Genomic DNA, 21,394 nt, shown 5'->3' with positions numbered 1-21,394 from the left:
ATCACTCATTGCTGTCTATGAGTTGCCTAAAAAAAATGCCAAATCACTCTTCATTTGTCTTCATGCTATTAATTACGTGCCAAGAAATGTATTTTTAACAGTCAAGAACATGGGACACAATTATGGTCCATCCTGGAAAGTGCACTATAGATGTGCTCAGTGTCACACGTTTTACTTTTATTGCACATTTCTCATAGATAACGTCAGCAGATATGTACCAAACAAAAGATAATCTATTCCAAATATATTAAAAGCTAAATAAAGGCAATTCAAAGGAGATAACTCTTACCTTGCTCTTAGTACGAAGTAAAGTCGGACAACCAAGTTGAAAACAAGCCTCTTCACGTTCTCGCTATGGCTACTGTGAAGTGTGGTTGGTGCTTTACCATGCCCGACCTCGCAGTTTCTTAACCTGCCAGTAGAGGGCAGAGCACCTCAAAATTTCGAGAGCGATGGTAGCTCTCGGCCGTTACTAAACGGTACTGGGTGGAGTCTTCATAACAGTTTGGACCATAGTTGTGCTCAAGGACCGTAGTTGGAGAATTTACGGTAGTCGAAGTTCAAAATGACAGTCCAAGTAAAATCGGCAGCTGTGATATAGCAACATCGCTCATTATAATCCGAGGGCAATTAACGAACTTTCCGCATAGTGTGCCATAAAATCGTTTGGTGTTAGAGATTGGTAAACACGCGATTTGTGCGATTACGGTGGAGAGAGACAGATAACAAATAACTCAATGCAGATGTTTGTAGTTTGTTTTTGCGGAGACTAAGCACCCAGAACAATACAATTCGTGAGGCAGTGCTGATATTTTTTTTTGTAATAGCTATTTCTAAACTCACGCAGGTTTATTTGAGATGCTGTAATGAGATCGCGTTTTGTTTCCGAGTTTTAAACCGTTCTTATATGCATATCAGATATTGAGAAGATTTTTCGCTATGTCAAGGTTTTCGTACGGTGGCGTGTGGTATTCGAACGTTTGTGGCGACTGATAATTTTTGTGGTGAGTAGGTTTATTGGTAATATTGTAACAAATCATACCAGTAGCGTTACAGTTCGTTAACTCATAGTTGATCTATCAGCGTCGTACTTTCCTATCCTTAAATCGTTAGAAGTCATAAGACAGCAGAAGGCTTCCACCGGTAGACATTATTTTTGGTCGCAGCCAACATTGCCCAGCTGACTGTTGTGTGACGTAGCCATTGTTGACTGCTGTGTTACTGTGTTGTACGGTACTGTTCTCAGTTTCGTAGGTCCTGTTTCATGGTAATGAGTACGTAATTGTTGCGGTTTGGATCATTATTAAAAATTTTACACATAAAACTATTGCAGTTTTGATTGCGAGCAACATTTCGGTGAACTTTATTTTCGTGCATGACATCTGCTTTCTCGGAAGCATGAACTACAGATTAAGGGGCCTACTGATGAACTGGGCGGGGGCAGGTAGAGATTGTTCCACCCGCACGGCTCCTCATTCGGGCACTGTGTAAAACGGAGATCGGACTTGCTTCCTCCGCACCACGTAGTCCTTTCAGGTATCGTCCAGCTCATAGCTAATTATAGTTGGTGATACGGGAGGATACATTAAACAACTTCATATTTATGTTCTAGCACTGACATTTTTATGGAACTTGGGTGCTGTTTGTTTGTATTGTCTAGTTGGAGCCTTCGGTCGTGCTCTGTTTAAACTTAAGTTGCGGCTTACAAAAAGCAGCCGTTACGTTTCAGATTCACACTGTCACCAAAGGAAACAAGCCACTTGCCATGATGACAGGAAGAAGTCCTTACCACATTGTTAAAAGTTCCTCACTACATCTACCTGAAGTTGAGAAAGACATAAAGACTTCCCAAAGTAGCATATGCACTACCAGCTGTATTCTTAGCTTTAATGACCAATGAGTTAATAATAAAAGGAGCATCTAACTCCTCAATGGAATATTTTGCGTTATTGTATATTGTGTGAAAATGCCAAACATCCTAAGTGAATCAAATCTGGACTTTAAATAAGCATATTTTGACACTAATGTGATAAGAAGGCTCGCATCTGGATAAAAAACCCCACATGGTTATGTTACAGTTACATACAGCATTATGCTGTGAGAACTGAAGAAATGTCGGACAATGACCCGGGAAATACATAGGCAGTGTGTGACCTGCTTCTCTTGTTGGAGTTGTTACCTCTCATTAACAGCGGTTATGTAAGTCCCAGTGTGAGACACTACTTCATGGGAGCATAATAAGAATAGATGAACATGAGCACTTAGTGCCAGTGGCACTAATTCAGTAGGTGATGTTTGTGTGGCAAACTCATACCCAAATTTTCATTAGTAATCATAATTTTTTATACTTATAATTCAGCTCCTTTGTAGCTCATGAAAATAATGAATTCTATCAAATGTAGGTGGTAAAATTATGTAAAAGGTGGATTGCTGCTCACCATACAGTGGAGATGTTGAGTCACAGACTGGCTTAAGAGTCTGGTCTCAGCAACCAGAGGCAATGGGCATGCACACAGGTGTGCGTGCGTGCGTGTGTGTGTGTGTGTGTGTGTGTGTTTGTCCAATTAAGAAAAAGGCCTTTTGGCTGGAAGCTTACATGTTTTGAGTCTTTTTGTTGTGCCTGTCTGTGACTCAACATCTCAGCTATATGGTGAACAGCAATCTATCCTTTTCATAATATTTTCATAATTTTGTCATTATTCCGTCTTGGATTTTCCATTGTTTGGAGTATTGATGATACAAAGAATTCAGATGTTGTTAACATCAAAGTTGTGAAAGAAAACCTTAAAACAATATTTTTGACACAGGTTATGTTAAAAGTTACACAGTTGGGTCACCTTGCAATTTTTTTAGTTTACATATCATATAGGAATCAAAATACTCGAAGGAAATTTCTTTTATTTAAAACAGATTTTTCTGAATTTAATACCTTGCACTTTAAATTTTGTAATGAAAAATGCATCAAAGATGGTGTGAATGTAGACATCAGGCTGTGCAACAGTGTATTACCGCAGTCTTTTTTTCGGATTCACATGCATTGGCTCTACCAATTCACAACTAAATTATCACCTTCAAACCCATCTGTGGCAGTATAAGCTCTTTGTGAATACAGGCTCTCCCGACATGCACTGTTGGTGGAAATCTCGGGTTTCCATACGGGTGGCAGTTTTAAAGTAGGATGAAGTTTCAGTGAGTGTCTTCTGGCAAAGACATTGAGTGTGACACCCATTGAAATGTCATGGTATATTAACACTGCCAGACGGCTGGAAACCCAATTGCTTTTTACTTGCAGTATCAACTATTCTCTGTAGTTCACTACAATTCATTTCAATTCAATCACTGCTTGTGGTCCAGAATTGTAAGCCATTTCCAGCACAGTATAACAGCAATGCACTCAAAAATCTGCATATTTCCATCATTGCATATTATTAGGTTTTATTTCTATATCATTATCAAACTTGTGATATTGTGCTAGCTCATAATTCAAAGTTTAGTCCATTACAGTTATATGTTTGATGTTAGACCTATGTGGCATCTTTTCAGGTGTATTTTCCTGGAAAAGCTTGGACGTACATTTATCTTATGTATATTGGCAACTTATGGTCACAAAAGAAGCATGACGATTGATGGTTCTTGATTCCCTGTCTCAGAACTCACAGTCACATTAGTTTTTTTGACTCAAGACGAATATCCTATACAATTGACATAACAGTAATGGCTGCTGTGACATCACATTTTGATGTGTATATTCAGTTCTTTAGTTGAGGAAGCCTACAAATGTGAAGGCAATATAACTTGGTTGTTGTGACAGACTGATCTGTAGCGTTGCCTGAGGTCTTGGTTAGTTTGAAAGGTAACAGTTTGGTTTTGAGTTGGTAACTGAAAAAATATGAAACTAAAAAGTATGGTTGGGGTGACTGACTGATCTGTAGCGTAGAACGTTTGAAAAAATCGCCGCTGATATTACGTTATTGGGGTCTTCAAGTTGTTTACAGCCTTTGTCATGTTTTCTATGTTACTAGTCAAAGGTGAGAACTCATATGAGATACAGATACTCTTCTTTATCCATCTCTTCCCTTTATAGAAATGATGGTAAAGCACTATGTTATAGAACTGTAGCTGTACATATTGGAATAGGGATGTAGAAGTTCCAAAACAAATTTGTATGGCATGTCGAGTGTACTTATTGTCTGCACAGAATTCTGTATTGCATGTGCAATATATTGTTTCTTGCACATATTTCGCAACAGAATCATATTAATATAACTGAACTGTAAAATTAATGCATTATGTAATTTTGAAGTAGAAATGGTGTGTGTATCATGTCCAATCATAACATATTCAGCATGCACTTTATTTATGAAAATTTTTTTCTAGAGACCCTTTCCTCTTGTTTATCACGGGGTAAAACCCTTGAGTCTGAAAGCTATAGCTGAAATGGTCTAAGAAGATCCCTGACAGCTCACAGCGCTCTTGCCAGCATTCAGCTGCGAAGTGATAATTGCTGCAGGCAAAAACGGGTAGCGTTCTACACAGCTGTGGCAAAATCGCGGCATGTGATTCGTTGAGGTAGGTCTGTGAAGCTGCTGCACCCAGCTCACTACAGCTGTCAGGGATCACCTTATGCCAACTTGTCTATAATGTATTGTCATCTTTTGCTTATTCTGTAGCTGTTACTGTTTATTACATTATTCAACCTGTATTTTGTTCAGAGGCAAATCGAGTAAGGTATGAATTTTGGACTAGATTTAGAGGAAATCTTTGCTGCTTATTTAGCTAATAGTGATGACCATTGTGTGTTTGTAACAGCCTATGCAGCATGCAGTGGCCAGAAATGATGTTAAGACCATTCTCTTGTCAAATAAGGGAAGTGGTGCTGGACAACCTAACAGAAGCTAGAAACATCAAGAATTTCTGGTTTCACAAGATTTGCTCCGGTGAGTCTGAAAATAAATAAAGATCTGTCTATGTCTCTATCATCATGAATTGAATGATGGTCATTATATTTAAGTGAACTTGGTGATGAAACATTTGATCAAAACACTGTTTCTTAAACTATCACTGCCATCAGACCTAAGTTTCTGTCACAACTGAAAGTGATAGTATTATGAAAAAGATAGATAGCTACTCACCACATAGAGATGTTTAGTTGCAGACAGGCACAACAAAAGGACTGTTAAAATGTGAGATTTTGGCCAGAAGGTCTTCTTCTAAAGTAGACAACACATAATTCATGCAAGCACAACTCACACACACGTGACCACTGTATGCCAGTGGTCAATGCGTGTGTGAGTTGTGAATGTGTGTGTGTTTTGTTTACATTAGGGGATGGCCATTTGTTTGACTGAACACTCAGATATTTAGCAGTTTTTTTGTCATGTCTGTCTGCTACTCAAATATCCCCTCTTTATGGTGAGTAGCAGTCTATCCTTTTCATAATGTTGTCATTACTTTCAGTTGAGGCAGTCACTTATCCTCCTTAATGTATGCAACTTATCACAATGGTTGCAATTGCAATTGATATATTTTCTGTGCGAATACTGATCAGCTAACATAACAATTTGCTTGTCTGTATTACATTTTTGTCGAAGCTGTGGAGGCAATTACTTTTTGAGTAGGAATGGCTGATAGTATTAATAATGTTAGGATAAACGTAGTCACTTCATAATTTCCCTTTTTATTTATTAAAAGTAGACTTTCTGGCAACGTATAAACTGTAAAAGATAACAAAACAGCTTCACTTGTCTGAAATCTGGTAGCTGTGGCCTTCCCTTGCACCCACTTTTGATACTAAAGGTTACACAGCTGTTACATGCTGTAATGCAGCAAGGTATTCTATGTTCTGCGTTTTTCTTGTATCGCATCTTATCCCATAAGTTTCCTTGCATAATATTTTGTGTGTGTGTGTGTGGGGGGGGGGGGGGGGGGATCTTTCCCTTTCTTTTTGCTGTTTCTTAGTGATTTGTAATTATTTTGCCCCAGTCATTAAGAACAGGTTCAAATAAATACTATGCTTGTTAAATGAATGTTAATTGCATGTGATTCATACTATAACTAAAGAAATAAAGAAAACTTGGTTTGTTTTAAATGCAGTTGTAGATAAACAGTCCCTATAGTTCCATAGGTGCTATGTCTAGAATTAATCATGCTATAGGTGTTGCATTGCTTATGCATTAATTTCAACTTGAACATTGTGATCCATTTCAAGTGATGTTCTTTGGGTCCACTGAAATATTAAGCTAAAGCCACTCTCTTTTTTATTTAGCATAAGGTTCCAGTTGTGTAACATGGTGTTGTGGATGACAATGGTGAGTATTTACTAGAGCATAGTGATATGTTTGTGGATGAAATGCAGGAAGACAGTGAAGACTGCTATTGATACATAGGCTTCTCTCAAAAACATACTAAATAGGCCATTATGATGGTCCAGTTCAACAGGTTGATCATCCTCATTCTAACACATAGCCTACTCCTTCTGAATAGCACCAAGGAGTCTGCCAAGCTTAATGTCTGTCATAAGGACCACCTTTGAACTCCGTCATTTGTCGTCCTTTTCCCACAGCAATAATGGCAGTGAAAATGTTTCAGTGCCAGGATTCAACCTGAGAAGGAAAGGAGGGAGACACTACTGTAGAAGCAGAAGGATGGAGGATTGGGAATAGGAGATAGACAGCAGGGGAGATAGTTGTAGAGACTAGAGGAGACTGAGCCAGTGGGGTGTGTGGAATGAGATATATGGTGCAATGAAAGGTGTGGATAACAGATAGGATTAAAGTATGTTGTGTTAATAAGAGAGAGAGCCCTGCATAATTCAGAGAACAAGCAATAGTCAAGATTTGAAACTTGATTACCAGCAGCATTGTTGAATCCTCCATTCAGACATTAAAAAAAGCAAAACCCATTTACTATGCTCAAGAATAAAACACTCCAAGAATAAAGCAAAAACTCTTTGGAACATGCTTAAAAAAGGAACAAACATAACTAGTCATCGAAATGAAAATGAGCCCCCGAAAATAGTTCCGGGTTCTGGAAGAAATGGTGATGCTTTCAAGTTTTGGCCACTAGATTCAGTGATTATGTGCTTACTGTCATTGCAAACACTTCATAGAGTAATAAACAACTAAGTACAGATGTGTTTAGATTTATTTGTGCTGACACTGCTTGCAATACAAACATTAGTTTCAAAAAATACAACCCCAAAGTAGAATTCATCAGCTCACTGCATAGAGTAATAAACAACCAAATACAGATGTGTTTAGATTTAATCGTGCAAACACTGCATACAATATGTACATTACTCTCAAAAAATGCATCCTCTAAATGAATAGAATTCATCAGCTCATTAAAAATTAGTGATTTTTCTCTCTAAAATGGTGTTTCTAATAGAGCACTAAGATCTTGTGCTGACTTGATAGGATTCCCTGAAGGTATCTTTGTAATTAATCAATGACTTAGGAGATAATTGCTGCTAGACTTAATGAAAATATGCTGTAGTAATACTCACCTTAAGCCGGCCGATGTGGCCAAGCGGTTCTAGGGTCTTCAGTCTGGAACCGCGCGACAGCTATGGTTGCAGGTTTGCATCCTGCCTTGGGCATGGATGTGTGTGATGTCCTTAGGTTAGTTAGGTTTAAGTAGTTCTAAGTTCTAGGAGACTGATGACCTCAGATTTTAAGTCCCATAGTGCTCAGAGCCATTTGAACCAATACCCATCTTCAAAAATGGAGATATGCAAACCACCACTAGTGACAGACCTATATCACTCCTTCCAGTCTTCTTAGCAGTATTTGAGGAAGTAGCCTATGATAGAATAATGACTCAATTATGAACCAGAAATTGTTAACTGCCTTTAATTTGTTTTCATAAAGAATTCTCCACACACAGCAAATACAACCCTAAACAAACAAAGTGCAAGCAGAGCTAAACAAGAAAAATGATTATCCTGTCAGTATATTATGGGAACTTACCAAAGCCTCTGATATCATGAATCAAAAAATTATACTTAGTGAGAATCAAACAATGGAAAGTATAGGTTGGAATTTCAACACTGTTATGAAAAGGATAGGTTACTACTCATTGTAAAGTGACATGTTGAGTTTCAGACAGTCACAACAAAAAGATTGTTGCACATTGAGCTTTCAGCCAAAGCCTTCTTCAGAAAGGAAAAAACACATGCAGTCACTTAAGCAAGCACACCTCACGTGCACATGACTGCAATCTTCTGGCTGCTCCGGTCAAAATGCAACTGGAAGCAGCAATCACGAGTGGGGCCGGGAAGAGGGAGGGATAGCAGGGTGTGAGGAGGGGGTGGGGGGGGGGGGGGAGTAATCATCACTGCTGTACAGAGTGTGCCGGGACTAAGTGGTGGCAGAACAAGACTGCCAGGTGCAGAACTGGGAGCGTGGGAGTGGGGAATGAGGAGCAGAGAAGGGGAAAAGTCCAGAAGATGTACCGTATTGACTCGAATCTAAGCTGCACTCGAATCTAAGCCGCACCTGCAAAATGAGACTCGAAATCAAGGAAAAAAAATTTTTCCCGAATCTAAGCCGCACCTGAAATTCGAGACTCGAAATTCCAAGGGAGAGAAGAGTTTTAGGCCGCACATCCAAATCGAAACAAAGTTGGTCCATTGTAATACAATTTAGGTCGAATGAATGACGATGCAGCTACAGTAGTTTGGTTCGAGTTTTAAGCTTAGCAGTTAAGCTTTACCATGTAGCCATTGCTATGCGTCAGGTGCTCCGTCCGTATTTATACGGATACCATTCCTTTATCACGTGCTTCGTCTGGTTTGAATTGATTGCTTATTTTTCTTTGATCTGGCAAGTGCCGTTCTCTTTGTTACAGGTGTTTACGTCATTCTAAGCTGAAAATGCATTACTGTACTGTGTCATGCATTGTTTGTCACATTCTGATAATGAGTGTTTACGACCTGCCGCCACTCGCGGCATTGCTTGCTTTTTGTGCGCGCAACCGCCGCTTTAAAAAAAAAAAAAAAAAAAAAAAAAAGAAGAAGAAGAGGAATCGTCTCATTAGCGGAACAATGGCAAGAGACTGCTTGCTATTTGCTGTTACTTACACTGGTGCTTTCTTTGATAATGATCAACAAGAACCAAATAATAGACTGCGTATGATAGAAGATGTTCTGAACGAGAGTTTAGCGAAAATTTTTCTCCGGTTGAAAATCTTTGCAGACGCCTCTGTAGTACATTACATTCTGTACAGAAATTAGTCATCTTAGATTTAAAAATCTTGTCAATTGCCGTGCTTCATTTCTGACTGTATCACTATTAGGCATAAGAACAATACGAATATAAACATGACATGATATGTATATTCTTCCGCGTTTGCTGTTGTCTCACTCTAGTTTCGTAGTTTATTAGGCAGACAGGATTTAAATGAGATAGCAGCAAACACGAAAGAATACGTGGCAAAATGTTTATATTCGTATTATTCTTATGGTGAAGAGAATACTGCATATGATTCACAATTCATAAAAGTTCTTATTAGCAACGATCTCTTGTCCCAGGTAGGAAAAAATTCAGACAAACAATCTTGCCAGTCGGATTTTCGTAGTACGCTGAAATGCTGCTGCATTCGAAGATGAACAATACAGAATTTGTATTTACTTCGTTGGATAATGTGTGAAAATGCAGTGGTCGAAACTCGGGGCGGTGAAAAAAAAGCTCGTCTTCCACTTTTTTTTTTTTTAATTTACTGACGCAGAGGTTTTGTCGCCAGTATTTATCTTTGTGCTTGCAAAGCGTACCTGTGTAGCGCTACATAATTCGACGGAAGAAGTTAGTTGTGGCGGCACCTACCAACATTTTTCAGAACTGCCGCTTACTTTGCACTCGATTATAAGCCGCAGGCGGGTTTCTAGATTACAAAAACTGGAAAAAAAGTGCGGCTTAGATTCGAGTAAATACGGTACTGACTTAGAGCAGCATACAGTGAAGGCGAGCAGACTGCATTGGGAGGAGGACAGAGGGGGTGGAAACTTGGGTGGAAGGTGTGGGGATGGTGGCTTACTGTAGGTTGAGCCGGGATGATTTCGTGAGTGGAAATATGATGTAAGGATAGCACCTCATCTCTGCAGTTCAGAGAAGCTCATGGTGGGAGGGATCCAGATGGCCCAGGTTATGAAGCAGTCTTTGAAATGAAGCACGTTATGTTCAACTCCATGTTGTGCTACAGGGTGATCCACTTTGGTCTTGGCCACCGTTTGGCAGTTGCCATTCATCCTTGTGGACAGCTGTTTGCTAGATATACCAATATAAAAAGTTGTGCAGTGACTTCAGCACAGATGGTCTGTGACATGGCTTCATTCACAAGTGACCCGGCCTCTGCTGGGGTAGGATAAGCCTGTGACAGGACTGGAATAGTAAGTGTTGGGTGGGTGGGTTTGTCAGGTCTTCCACCAGGGTCTTTCAGAGAGATATGACCCCTGTGGCAAGTGGTTGGGATTGGGAATGACATAGGGATGGACTAGGAAGTTGTGGCGATTTGGCGGGTTACAGAAAACCACTTTAAGGGCTGTGTGAAGGATCTTGGGTAGGATGACCCTCATTTCAGGGCTGGTCATAGATCTATTGGATGAAAGATAATCTATCATCATGCCCTAAAATGAGGGACATCTTACCTAAGCTCCTTCCCAACCCTCTTAAAGTGGTGTTCTGTCACCACCCGTCCTTCACAACATCCTAGTTCATCCCTAGATCTCCCAATCCCAACCCATTGCCACAGGAATCATTGCCCTGCGGGATACCCAGGTCCAAGAGCTGCCCAATCCACCCACATAGCACTTGCTATTACAATCCTGTCACAGGCTTATTGTACCCTGTCAGAGGTTGGACCACCTGTGCTAAGAGCTGCTTAAATCATTTCACAGCTTTTTATATTGGTATGACTACCAACCAACTATCCACAAGGATGAATGGCCACTGCCAAACTGTGGCCAACAACGAGGTGGATCACCATGTGGCACAACGCACAGTTGAACTTTGTGTACCTCTATCGGTTTTCCCTTCTATTCCAGTCTTGTATTGTTTGCGGAAAGAAAGATTGTCGGTATACCTCTGTGTGGACTCTAATCTCTCTGATTTTATCCTCACAGTCTCTTCGTGAGATATACGTAGGAGGGAGCAATATACTGCTCGACTCCTCGGTGAAGGTATGTTCTCGAAACTTCAACAAAAGCCCGTACCGAGCTACTAAGCGTCTCTCCTGCAAAGTCTTCCACTGGAGTTTATTTATCATCTCCGTAATTCTTTCGCAATTACTAAATGATCCTGTAACGAAGTGCACTGCTCTACGTTGGATCTTCTCTATCTCTTCTATCAACCATATCTGGTACAGATCCCACACTGCTGAGCAATATTCAAGCAGTGGGCGAATAAGTGTACTGTAACCTACTTCCTTTGTTTTCGAATTGCATTTCCTTAGGATTCTTCCATTGAATCTCAGTCTAGCATCTGCTTTACCGACAATCAACTTTATATGATCATTCCATTTTAAATCACTCCTAATGCCTACTCCCAGATAATTTATGGAATTAACTGCTTCCAGTTGCTGACCTGCTATAGTGTAACTAAATGATAAAGGATCTTTCTTTCTATGTATTCGCAGCACATTACTCTTGTCTACATTGAGATTCAATTGCCATTCCCTGCACCATGCATCAATTCGTTGCAGATCCTCCTGCATTTCAATACAATTTTCCATTGTTACAACTTCTCGATATACTACAGCATCATCCGCAAAAAGCCTCAGTGAACTTCTGATGTTATCCACAAGGTCATTTATATATATTGTGAATAGCAACGGTCCTACGACACTCCCCTGCGGCACACGCAAAATCACTCTTGCTTCGGAAGACTTCTCTTCATTGAGAATGATATGCTGTGTTCTGTTATCTAGGATCTCTTCAATCCAATCACACAGTTGGTCTGGTAGTCCATACGCTCTTACTTTGTTCATTAAATGACTGTGGGGAACTGTATCGAATGCCTTGTGGAAGTCAAGAAACACGACATCTACCTGGGAACCCGTGTCTATGGCCCTCTGAGTCTCGTGAACGAATAGTGCGAGCTGGGTTTCACACAATTGTCTTTTTCAAAACCCATGCTGATTCCTACAGAGTAAATTTCTAGTCTCCAGAAAAGTCATTATACTCGAATGTAATGCGTATTCCAAAATTCTACAACTCCGCCACACACTGTCAGGTGGCTTGCGGAGTATGGATGTAGATGTAGATGAACGTAACATGCTTTATTTCAGTTGTTGCTTCACAACCCAGGCCATCTGGGTCCTCCCCTCCACCACGAGCCTTTCTGAACTTAATAGATGTGAGTTATCTTTACAGCACATTCTCTGCTCCTGAAATCACCCTGGCATCATCTTATGGTAACCTACTGCCTGTACACTCTCCACCCAATAGTTTCCACTGCTCTGTCCTATTGCCTCCTCTAAATTCACATTCCCTCACCCTCGTTGTGCACTGCTGCCTGCCAATGCAGCCACCTGTCTTTCCCTTACTCTGCTCCTTTCCTTTTCTGGCCCCTGTCCCCCCCCCCCCCCCCCTCCCCTTCCCCCTGTACCTGGCAGCTTTGTTCTGCCACTCTCTAGCCCTGCCCACTCTGTCCAGCAGTGCTTATTTCTGTCCCTCACCTGTACCCTGCTGTACCTCCCCCTTCCGCACCCTAATCCTGATTGCTGCTTCCAGTCAACCTGACACAACTGCATTCTGGCCAGAGCAGCTGGAAGGTTGCAGTCACGTGTGTCTGAGGTGTGCCTGCTTGTGTGACTGTGACTGGTCTGTATTTAACTTCCTGAAGAAGGTTTTGGCCAAAAGCTCAAGGTGTGACAGTTGTTTTGTTCTGCCAGTCTGTAGCTCAACATGTCATCTTTACAGTGAGTATCAGTCTGTCCTTTTCATATATTGTTATAAATATACTTAGAAAAGTGTTTTGTCATAAATGGCAACTGTCTCACCTGGTTGGTATCTTAGCTCCATAACAGACAGCAGAAGATCTCATTAACACACTGGATGGAGGAACATAATGTGTGGAGTGCCAGAGGAGTCATTATAGGCCCATTCTTGTTTCTCACCTACATAAAATGACCTTACAATGACTTTAAAGGGCAATTAAAAAATGTAATGTTTCTGATGACACAAACATACTAATCAAGAGTATAAATTCAGCCATAGCAGACACAGCTCAGGTCTACAAGGTCTACAATTGGTGTACACCATACAGTTTAATTTTTTGTTTCACAAAGACTCATTCTATTCCAAACAACCAAACGACCATCTTGTACCAGAATTAGATGTTAATAGTCATACGCTGAATGATGTACACTGTGTTTCTCAGGGTTCTCCTCGATAACAAGATAAAAATGGAGTAAACATGTAGATATGTTAATGAAAAAGCTCAGTCTATCACCCGCCTCTGTGGCCCAGGTTGCTAATGCACACTTGTGTGGTGGCACTTGACCTGGGGGTAAGCTGGTTCAAATCCTGGTGGTGGAAAAAAAATTTCACTGCCAGTATTTGCATAAAGTTCATGATCGCCATATTTTGTGCCAACATTCTGGTTTAAATATCAGGCCTCTCCACACTCTCTCATGAAATGAGGGTATGTGACTCTATTGGTGGTGATCCATCCATCCAATGACAACGTTAAGTTTGGCAGCCCCTATGGAGCTATTCGTGAGGAGTAGGCTATGTGCCGGCACCTGGTTTCGCCCTGTCCCTTCTCTCATCATCATCAGCCAACGCAAACAGTATACTACACCCACACACACACACAGTACATACATGTAGTATTACAAATAGTGTGTACTGGAGCATGTTGTAAATAATGAAACAAAACAAAAAAAAACCTCAGTTTAGTGTATTATTCCCTTAGAAACATCTCTCATTCAGTTGACCTGAAAAGAAAAGGGCTTATTTTGCATATTTTCACACCATGTTTTACGGGATTATCTTATGAGCTAATGTACCTAAAGTAAATAAAGTGTTTGTACAGCAGAAGTGAGCAGTAAGAAAAACATTATACAAAGCAGATAACTGTAAATCCTGCAGAAGCTTTTTTAAGGGTCTTGGAATTCTTATGCTTCCTTTTGATACATTTACTTTCAATAATTTTTGTTGCTTATAATAAAGACCATTTTCAACTGAACTGTGATATATACACGCACAATACAAGACACAAAAATAATTTTCATGTAGACTTTGGTGTCCTTTTCCAGGGTTCAAAAGGGTGTATGTACCAGGAGATTATAATTAAAGTGCAACTACTCATGGAGGTCCAGTGTGGACTGTAATTATCATATGGCAACATAACTTGGTAAATTTTCTAATGTGTTAATGCATAACTGATTTACAGTGGAAAAAAATTAGTTCCAATTTTGGCCACCAGGTGCCACTCTGATGCTGTGAATGCAAGAAAGACTTATAAAAATGTTTCCGTATGTGATGGATTAGGTATGTAGGCAGGAAAGGTCAAACAAGTGAGAAGGGAATAATGTTGATTTTATTATTAGCCACTGCTTACACAATTTGTTCAGTATGAAAACTGGAGCCATCGAAGAGATGCTAGGACGCCTTCCTCTTCTAGGTGCCCCACCAAGCTTACACATGTTTTCGAATTTCATTATCATCTTTAAACCACATAATGACATGGGGCCTCTCCTCAGATGTTTGTCGGCAGTATTTTCTCAGTGCAGCACTGTAATTGCCACTGTTCACAAATAACAGTTTCACTAACAGTGCACAATCTCTCTTTTCGATAGCCATACTGTTCACTCACGTTGTTGCTTGGAAAATGACAGCGTGGATATCGTACCATCATACAAACAGTGTACAGTGTTAGATTTGCATCTGGTGCCCAAAATGGGAACTAATTTTTTTGCAGGGCAAATCAGTTCCACATTAACGCATTAGCATATCTACCAAGTTTTGCTGCTATACGATTATTGCAGCCCACACTGGACCACGATTATTGCAGCCCACACTGGACCACCATTAGTTGCTGCACTTTAGTCATAGTCATCTGGTGCTTTGGTAATAAGATATTCAGCAATGTCCCATCTGAGTTAAGCAAAAAATTGGTTATCCCTACCAGTTCAAAAGAAAGTTAAAAACACACTTCTTAGCCACTCTTTCTAAAAATTACCTGAATATCTAGATTCAGTGATTGAAAACCTCTGATAGCTAGATGACACATTGCAGTGTGTATTGTAAAGATGTATGTTAAGTAATAATGTTTAAGTGATAATGTATGAGATATATAGCTGAGTTGGTGCAAGTTGGCCCCTGACAGTTGGGCTGGACACAGCAGCTTTTCAAGCCAATGTCAGCCAGTCACATAACACAATTTTGTAAATGTCTCTATGGCAATGCCTCATTGTTGTCACAGCTCTGTAGATAGCTACTGTTTTCACCTCCAGCCATTAGCGCTTCATAGATGAAAGTTGACTATAGCCCTAAGAGCTGTCAGGAATCTTCTAACACTGTCTGTACTAGAGGACTCATTATTTAAAGATGTAAGTATATTTTCCTTGAAAAATACACTTGTAATTAAGTAAATATTAAGCTTCTAATAGTAGACGAACAGCAGCTATATAGTGATGCTGAGGAGGTAGCAGCTTGTTTCAAAGAAGCAGCTGTCTTATTATTTTACTCGTTAAATTTCGATTGCACAGGTATGAATGGTACCAAGCAGTATAGTGATAATTACTGTTAATACACTGTGCAGATTATGTTTCTGTGATGTCTTTGTCTTATGCTAATGTTTGTCTTGAATCACTTCACATCCCTGAAGATGCTCCTTCTTGGTGCAATCTGGGGAACACAATGAATGGTGAATGAAAGAGTTTCCATCTGCACTGTCGAGTGAAGCTGGTATCTGAGAGGAAACTGCAAATAGCACAAGTTGTGTAGTAACCAGTAAAGTCAGTCACATTATATTATACCATGTGCTCTACATCTGGGTTCTGGATTCATCTTTTGGTGACAGAATTATGCTGATTATTTCTGAGTGTGGATAGTTTGCTCTTGGTTTTATCTATATACCTGCAGAATTTTGTTCCATGGAGGCCCTGCATTTGATGGAATAGGAAATGTCAGTGTCAAGTGACAGGTCTGAAAAAATGTATGGTGACAGTTGCATGACACATGTCCTGCTCATGAGTCTACCAAGGTCCATTCATTTCGTATGACATCCAAATGAAACAGACAAGTTATAACACTGTCCTTTACACAACACTTCTCTACAGGTTGTATGAGCTGTTATTCTACAAAAAAAGTTAGATTGTTATCATTTTGCTAATGGTTAATCAGGCAATCAGACTCAAAGATAATTAATTCTCTCCAAAACATACTGTACTTAGTGTGCAAAAAAATTGTTTTTGTTAGATCACACAAATCTGTAATTACACATTGCAGTGAGGTAAACTTATGGCCACCAGTCTCATATCAGACTTACTTTTTAATGAATAAAGAAATTGCACAATTGAACCCAAAATTTCAGTGACTGATTAAGTGTATGCACACGTAGATACTGGATCATGTCATTTACAATGCTAAACAAAGCGTTACATTGCTTGGAGGTGATGGTGCAAAGATCTTTATTGATATCATCAAATATTACGAAGTTTCAGTCTCAGTGCTTACATGGCTTTTCTTCTTATAAACAGTTGCCATGGAGCACTGTTTATGTACTCCACATCTTTAATTTTATGGAGTTTCCATGGAGCCTCCATATACAATCAGAGATGTGTTCACTATGATGGCTCACTACTGACTGGTGCTTCCTCATTTGGTGTACTCTCTACACACCTTCCACATTTCACATTGCTCATTTCTGTCTCTCTAACTCAGAGGTACTTCCCTCCAGTTTTTCTGTCCTATCTTTACAATTCTATCGACCTTATACATAGATCAACCCATACAGTATTTTCACAGATTGCTTTGCATGTATAGAAATGGCTTGTAATGTGGAACAAAAGTAATGAAATATACACAGATATAAGTAAAATATTATCTACTAGTGATTTAAAATTATGGATGACATAAAGTGTTGGTGTTACAAAGTAACTAATATTATCTGTTTCTGTTTTTAACAGTTTCATCAATGAAAGGTGCTTATGCAAAATTATTTTAGGATGATTATCAGGCATATTGCATAATGTATTATAGAAACATAGGAAACCACTTCTGCAACCATTTTTACAATTTTATAATTTTAGTATTCAGGTGGGTGATACTTATTTTCTAGTTCATGCTGTTCCAGAGCCATCTGTAGTTCTAGTGCTTTCCCTTTGGGCAAGATGGCCTCTTGGTTTGCTTCTGGATAGGCACAGATGGTATAGGCTACGTGCTAGGTAGCCCAATCGTATGCCCGTTTTGCATGAACCATCCACTTGGACACACTTGTCTGTGCATGTTCGATCAGTCCAGAACGGACATGTAAGCTACGGCCTGGCTACCTGATTCCCTGTGTGTCAGCCGTTTGCCCACCCCTGCTTACCTGTTCCTGCAGGCGCCTTGCAGCCCACCAAAAGGCATATGAGCTGGAACAGCCTGCTCTGGTTGTTATAATATGTTCTTGCCAAGCAAAATAATTATCAATGCACTGCTGGAGTGAATGCTTATTTTATTTAGAATGAACATAGGCAGAGCCCTTAACTGCTATGGACATCAACAGGAACACAGGTCTATGGAGGGGTCTCTCAGACTGCATTTTTATTTTTTGTATACAAAACCAGTATTTTGATGAATATTTTTTTCCTTGACTTCCTGTCATTCATTACACTTCTGAGAAGTAGACTTTGTGGAAATTTGGATGTTTTTAAACAGTGCAGGATTTAAAATGTTTAGACACAGCAGAATTTGTGGTATATTTTTAATTTGTGTGTTATGAAAATAACAGTAGGTAGTTAGCTCTACTCACTCACATATTATCATCAGAAGATAATATTACAGATTCACAACATACTAGTTGGAAAAACGCACTTCGTTTATGAGAAGTTTTATGCAAAGTCAGTTTTGTGTTTAGTGCTTCTTGTTTCAATGCAGAGTGACTATTGCACCCCATAATTCAAGAAAGAGAGAAACGTTGCCATATTTTATTTTCAAAATAGCAAATACAAACTAATCATGTAGTCTTATGAGGCCCTGAGTCATATTTCAGTCATTTTCATTATGCAAGCAATTCACACAGACCTTCCTAGACCACTCCAAACAAATTGGAACGCCACACTGTTGACATGGAAATCTTACGTTTCTCTTCGGACAAGGAGGGCAAAAGGCACATGTTTTTCCTTTTTCGAACTGTTCTTTCAGTATCTGAGACTCATCTTGTACGTGAAGTATTCCTCTGATGTTGTCACTCAGTTCTCATGGCAAGCATCCAATAAAAAGCCTATGCTTCATATGAGGCTCAGAAAGATCTCTTGCTAGAATCTTCATGGAGATCAATCTCTTCTTTATTTCTGCCTTTGGATAATCTTGGTGTACACATAAGAATTCACACAACAAGCAACATCCACTAATGTGAAGAAAATGGCCTAAGGCCACTTCTCATGCAGTGACTTGATGTATAAGCTGCAAAACTCTGGTCGAGACAGTCCACACCATCTTTTGTCATGTTATAAAACAGGATGAGCTCAGGTTTTCCTGATTCAGAATCATTGTTTACTGCATGGATCATAGAAAAGATCAGGATTGCAGCTTTGGACTTCTTGGGCACAAAGGAAACCCGTGTCATGTCTTCCGTAAAACCATAAAACTTCTCTTCATATCTTGTTTCTTATTAGGTACAAACTGCTGTGGTATCTCCTTTTTATTTATTTTCAGTGTACCAATATATTTGAGGCCTGTTTCGAAAGTTCATAGACTATTTCTACTGGTGAGTACCAGTTCCCCTGTAATATTTCTCCGTGTGTTTTCAATAGGTCTCATCAGTCGAACAACAGCCTATTGTGACCTCCCTCACAGTGTGAAAGTGTGTGATCATCACTGCCTTTGCCAGAAAAAAATGTACGCATTATACAAGTAATTTGTACGAGCATCAGTCAAGCACTGAATTTTCAAGCTGTATTTTGCCAGTTTGTTTGGCATAAATATTCAAAATCCACACCGTCCACAAAAAGGTACAAGCATTTCATCAACACACACTGTTGCACCTACAGAACAGCAAAGTTGACTGTTTTTGATGAAACACAGAAAGATTTGTGAAATTGCTGCTGTCTTTTCTACTCCCTTTCACTCCTCCCAGCCATCTGGGTTGTCAAATAGTAATACAAACAATAAAAACAGTAATATTTCTTTATTAGCAGTGCATCCTAAAACACCTCTGCCTGTTCAGTCAGTTGCAAACAAACTGTAAACCGATTCATTCCCTGATTTGAAAATAGCTGAATACTCTAATAGATCAATTAGTGCTTTCAGTTCAGTGACATTAACATCTTGTAGATAGGACAAGTGATCATTTGTGTACTGTACTCTAAACTTAGATATTTTCAGATTTGTCCACATAATGATTTAATCTCGAATATCTTGGGTAAAGAACAATTTCCACACCTCCATAACAGCAGGGTTTTGTCTGAGACTTTTCGCCATCTGTTGCAGTCCAGGAAGCTGCTAGACGATGTTGTCTTGCCTTTTTCTTACGTTAGGTGGCAGCGATGCTATTTTCTCCAGCGAAAACATCTTCTCTTACCAAAGAAGTAACTTTCTCCATCATCATTTGCTGTCACATCTTTGTCATTTTTTGTTCTGCTCTGAATTAGTGTTGTGATCACTAAATATTGTGAAATGAGGATCATTATCACTGTTGCTCAAGTCTTCACATGAGAATTCACTGGGATGTTCTTGAACATCCATATCTGTCTTACATGCACATTGCATAGAAGGTCCAGCTGTCCCCGCCATAGAGAAAAAGTAGCATTCAACAGAACGATGACACGCAAACACTATGGTACATCTGTGAACCCTCTCAAGGCCCATAAATACGACACAAAGAGCAGCAATAATGTGAAAGTTTTGGCACATGTAGCTTGCAGTCCCATAGGTAGGTACACAGAAGAGTTCGTTCCGCTTTGCAGGTGTGTGTGAAATATCGCGAGACAAAAAAATCATAGCATTCTAAGAGACAGTCCATTGCAGTTAACAGTTAGGAGAGATATTATTTTTCACAGTACTAGGAGATTTTTCGTTTTAGAATATTAATGACTTTGCGAGAGTTGTTACTGGAAAGGCCAACTTTCAAACTGATTTTTTTAAATATCCGGCAGCTTCTAAATTGTTTACTAAGGATACATTAAGAAGTTGCAAAAAATTTTCTTGGGTTTTATGCTGCATCAATTTGCAGAGTGTGTCTGGTGAATATGGGAAGAGTTCATGCCTTCCAAAATGTTATGGACATGTTGAAAATTCACAAGGCAAGAAACCTGAGAGAAGTGTATTGCATTGACATGCTGTGAAAGAAAAGCTGTATATGCATAAAACTGAAAATGTGTTTCTAATACAGTTACTGTTTTCTAGCTAAGAAGTGGGACAGTTAAATCATAAATTCATAAAACAGTAATGCAAAAAGTAACTCTGTAGGAACTTGAAAAGATTAGGAAGACATGAAAATATTCAAGTAAGAGCCTGCTTTATATTCACCTTACACTCCCTACATGGATCCATGCCCAAAAACTATTCTACAGATTATGTTATTTGAACTTTTGAATTCATTACATGTATATGATTGACATTTATGAAAATTTTGTGATGTACAAGCGTTGAGTGGCTTTCTGTTTCATAAAATGTTTGTTGTTTTTCAGAGTCTCCAAACAGAAATTTGCAGATCATCAGTAGCATATGACATTTCCCATATCTTATTTGGTTGGAAAAGGTTTTGCTGCGTCATCACATTAATCAGACTAGTCTGCAATGATTTTTAACACAGTAATAGATTGTAAGTGTGATACAGAATATTTATTTTAAAGCATATATCTGTTGAGAGCAGAGCCATTTGTACCATCTTTTCATACATTGATATTTCACAAGTATTTATTAACTTTGTTTTGCCATTAGTGTGTAGCATTTACCAAAGCTTTCACTGTAGGAGATTATTTTGTAGCTAGCTTTTAGATGAATTAAGCTTATTGATCAATTTTATATGATTGTTAGAAATGTATGTAGAATTAGGGCATTTGTTACAAGATGCTTTATTAAAATATAATTAAGTTATCCATTTCTATCCTTGTTTGTATAATATATTTAAAACCCTATTTTAGTCAAGCATAAAGAAATGTTTCAAAAATGGAATCTAAACTCATATTGATTACAAACAATTCCACAAGTGAATATTTTGTATTGCAGGAGTAGGGTCAGATCTCT

At 39.1% G+C, this 21,394-nt stretch overlaps 1 long non-coding RNA gene across 1 annotated transcript; it reads left to right on the top strand.

The window, feature by feature from the left end:
- The first annotated feature begins 891 nt into the window (after window positions 1–891).
- On the top strand, window positions 892–21,114 carry LOC126412089 (uncharacterized). Its single transcript, XR_007575225.1, has 3 exons — window positions 892–1,004; window positions 4,810–4,937; window positions 20,836–21,114. It is a non-coding gene; the product is annotated as an uncharacterized LOC126412089 (long non-coding RNA).
- Window positions 21,115–21,394: the final 280 nt, after the last annotated feature.

The sequence above is a fragment of the Schistocerca serialis genome, chromosome 7 (assembly GCF_023864345.2).
Source record: "Schistocerca serialis cubense isolate TAMUIC-IGC-003099 chromosome 7, iqSchSeri2.2, whole genome shotgun sequence".
Taxonomy (NCBI): Eukaryota; Metazoa; Arthropoda; class Insecta; order Orthoptera; family Acrididae; genus Schistocerca; species Schistocerca serialis.
This window is presented reverse-complemented; position numbering and strand designations above follow the sequence as displayed.